Here is a 3,610-nt window from a genome sequence, read left to right on the forward strand (position 1 = left end):
TTCGTTGCTATCATTTTGTTGAGTTTTTTTGGTGTTGTTACTAGTTACTTTGGTCCATCCTGCTTTCTGTGGCACATCTCTCAGTATTTCTGCAATATTGGTCTTGTTTTTTAAAACTTCCTTAGGTTCTGTTTTACTGGGAATATCTTGATCTCTCCTTCATATTTGATGGACAATTTTGCTGGTTACAATATTCTTGATTGGATAAGTTATTCCATTTTCTTCTTCCCTCACATGGTTTCTTCTGAGAATTTGGCACATGATCTTATTTGTTCCCCTTTATAGGTTACTCTCTGTTTTTCCTTTCCTGCTTTCAGAATTCTCTCCTTATCTTTGGTTCTGGCAAATTTGACAATGATATGACTTGGTGTTTTTCTTTTGGGATCTAGTCTAGATGGTGTTCACTCAACTTCTTGAATATATATATTTTCTCACTCTTCATTATTCATGGAATGTTTTCTTCAAATAATTCTTCCACAACTTTGTCAGGGCCTTTAGTTGTTTCTGCCTGTTCTGGGATTCCGATTTTGTACATGTTATTTCTCTTGATGATATCCCACATTATTCTTAGATTTTCTTCTTTTTCCTTCCTTTTTGATTCTACTTTTTGTTGTAGCATATCAGTGGTGACAAGTCTATCTTCTATTTCAATGGTTCTGTGATCTATCTCTTCAGTCCTATTCATGTGTCGCTCCATCATTTTGATAACATCTAAAATATTGGTCCTCATAGTTTGGATTGTGATTTCTTGTTTCCCCAGGGTCTCTAATGCCTCGTTTGTTTTATCTGCATTGTTTTGGATTGGTTTTTAAAGCTCCTCCTAGTTTTTGCTTGCAGTGTTCTTTGATTCTTCAAGTTTGTCTTTCACCCATTGAAAATGTTCAATAATTGTTCTTTTAAATTCTGGTCAGAAAGTTTTATCAGACTTTCTGGCTTCAGGAAATCCATTGATACCGTGTTACTTTTCAGGGCTGACATCTTGCTTTGGGCTTGTGTAGGGAATCCTTGGTTTTCCCTTAAAGAATGAGCTCCAGCTGTTTCACTTCCCTCTGATTGGGCTTAAGACATCCCACGTGATCCAGCCAAACAGCAGTGACAACCCCTCTCCCCACGTACCTTACTCATGTTCCAGTATTGATCACAATATGTGTCACTCCTGGCCTGTGTTACTCCCAGTACACATTGCTCCAGGCGCACTTCACTCCAGGTGTGTGTCACGTCAGATCCCAGCACATGTTGCATCAGGCCCCAGTGTGTGTCCTGGCACAGGTGTTGGTATCAGGTGTTCAGGCCACAGGGCTTTGGCTTCAGAACTGGAGTTCTGGGCATGGTCCAGCTGTGTCCTCTTTTAGCATTTCTTAAGCTACAAGAAGTGAAAACCAGTTTTAAACCTCAAGTTGTAAAACTTAGAGATGTTCTAAGCAAAAGTTTGAATGATTCAGAAATCATGAAAAGAAGATGGATGGAATACACAGAATCACATACACAAAAAGAACTGGCCAATGCTGAAATATTTCAGAAAGTATCATTATCAAGAGCTAATTGTAAGAAAGGAAGAAGTTGAAGCTGCAATGATGGCATTGGCAAAACAATATGGCCCCAGGATTCAATGAGGTACAAATTGACATATTTCAAATGACAGATGTAGCCCTGGATGTACTCGCCAGTATATGCCAGGAAATTTGGAAGACTGCTGCCTGGCTGACTGACTGATAGAAATCCATATTAGTTTCCATTCCCAAGAAAGGTGACCCTGCAGAATGTGGAAATTATTGAACAATATGGTTAACAATACATGCAAGCCAAATACTTTTGAGGATCATTCAAAAACAGCTATAACAGTACATAGAAAAATGATAGAATTTAGGTGGAATTTAGCTGGATTTAGAAGAGGGCTTAGCATCAGGGATATCATTGCTGATGTCAGATGGATCCTCACTGAAAGCAAAATATACCAGAAAAAATTGTCTGTTCGTGCTTTATTGACTATGGAAAGGCATTTTATTGTGAATCATAACAAATTATGGCTAACAATGAGAATAATGGTAATCCCAGAACAATTAATTATGCATATACAAAACCTATACATAGACCAAGAAACTGTTGTCCAAATAGAGCAAGGGAACACAACATGGTTTCAGATTAAGAAATGTGTGGTTTGGGGTTATATCCTTTTCCTGTATATATTCAATCTGTATGCTGAGAAAATTATTGGAGAGGTTGGACTCTATGATGAAGAATGTGGCATCAGGATCAGAGAAAGTCTCATTAATAACCTTCAATATGTAGGTAACACAAGTTTACTTGCTGAAAATGAGGACCTGAAACATTTGCTGCAGAAAATAAAACACTGCAGTCTTCAATATGGATTGCAACTCAACATCAACAAAACAAAAATTCTCACCACTAAACTTATGGTGCTATCATGATAGAGAAAAAAATTGAAACTCTCAACAATTTCATCTTGTTTGGGTCCACTTGGTTAAACTTGTTACCAGCATCAGGAGATCTGAAGACATATTGCAGTGGGAAAGTCTGAAGTCAGGAACCTCTCCAAATTACTGAGGACAATAATGTTAGTTTGAGGATTCAAGTGTACCTAATTCAAATCACGGTCTTCTCAATCACTTGGTATACTGAAAGCTAGATGTGAATAAGGATTATGAATAAAGAAAAAGAAGACTTAATGCCTTTGAAGGATGTTGGATAAGGGTACTGAGTATCCAGTGGACTGCCAACGGAATAAACAGATATGTCTTGGAGAAGATGCAGCCAGAGTGTGCCCTGGAGGCAAAGTTTTGTCTCACATACTTTGGACATGTTGCTAGGAGAGACTTTTCTTTGGAAAAGGACTTCATTCTTGGAAAGGTGAAGGGACAGTGAAAGAGAGGAAGACCCTCAACTGGGTGAATTGTTAGAGTGACTGCAGCAATAAGCTCAAGCGTGTCAGAGATTGTGAGGTTGACACAAGATAAGGCAGAGATCAGATCTGTTATCATAGGGTTGCTATGAGTCCTATTAAATCAATGGCACCAAACATCAGTAACTATAAGGATGTGAGAAATGAAGGGTGGTTAAGTGATTGGTTCCTAACTGAAAGAAAGTTCAGAGATTTAACCAACCATTCACTCTGCACAAGTTGCTCTGCAGGAGAAAATTGTGGCAGCCTGCTTCTGTAAAGCTTTGAAATAATTGAAACGTATTTGGGAGTTCTACTCTATTCTAAAAGCTAGGTATTGATTGGAATTGAGTTGATGGCAATGAGTTTAATTTATGGGTTAATAGATATTCAGTGTATCTCGCAGTGACATTGTACACAGTGTATTGTATGCTAATAAAATAGCTTGAAGTCCCTAGTAGGACTAGTAAGTCCCGTGGGACTCTGGAGGAGATAGATACAAGAGAAGTTTCCTTCCATTAACATTCTCAGCCCTGGAAACCCAGTGGCGGGTTATTGTGATTAAAATTCAACTCATTGACAGTGATAGTATATTTATTTATAGTAATTTTCCTTTTGTGGTTATTTGCCATCTCTGTATTCTCTTTGATGAAGTGTCTTTTCAAATTCTTTTTCTCAAAAGAAAGTTCTCCATTTCTTAAGTCTTTTAAG

The 3,610-nt window shown here is 37.8% G+C and overlaps 1 protein-coding gene across 1 annotated transcript in view; it reads left to right on the forward strand.

Moving 5' to 3' along the window:
* The window catches only part of PKHD1 (polycystic kidney and hepatic disease 1 (autosomal recessive)), an 866,042-nt gene that overhangs the window by 451,760 nt on the left and 410,672 nt on the right, over positions 1 to 3,610 (forward strand). The gene's annotated exons all lie outside the window — the stretch shown is intronic.

The sequence above is a fragment of the Elephantulus edwardii genome, unplaced genomic scaffold (genome assembly GCF_000299155.1).
Source record: "Elephantulus edwardii isolate Elephantulus edwardi_28Jun2011 unplaced genomic scaffold, EleEdw1.0 scaffold00017, whole genome shotgun sequence".
In the NCBI taxonomy this organism is placed as follows: domain Eukaryota; kingdom Metazoa; phylum Chordata; class Mammalia; order Macroscelidea; family Macroscelididae; genus Elephantulus; species Elephantulus edwardii.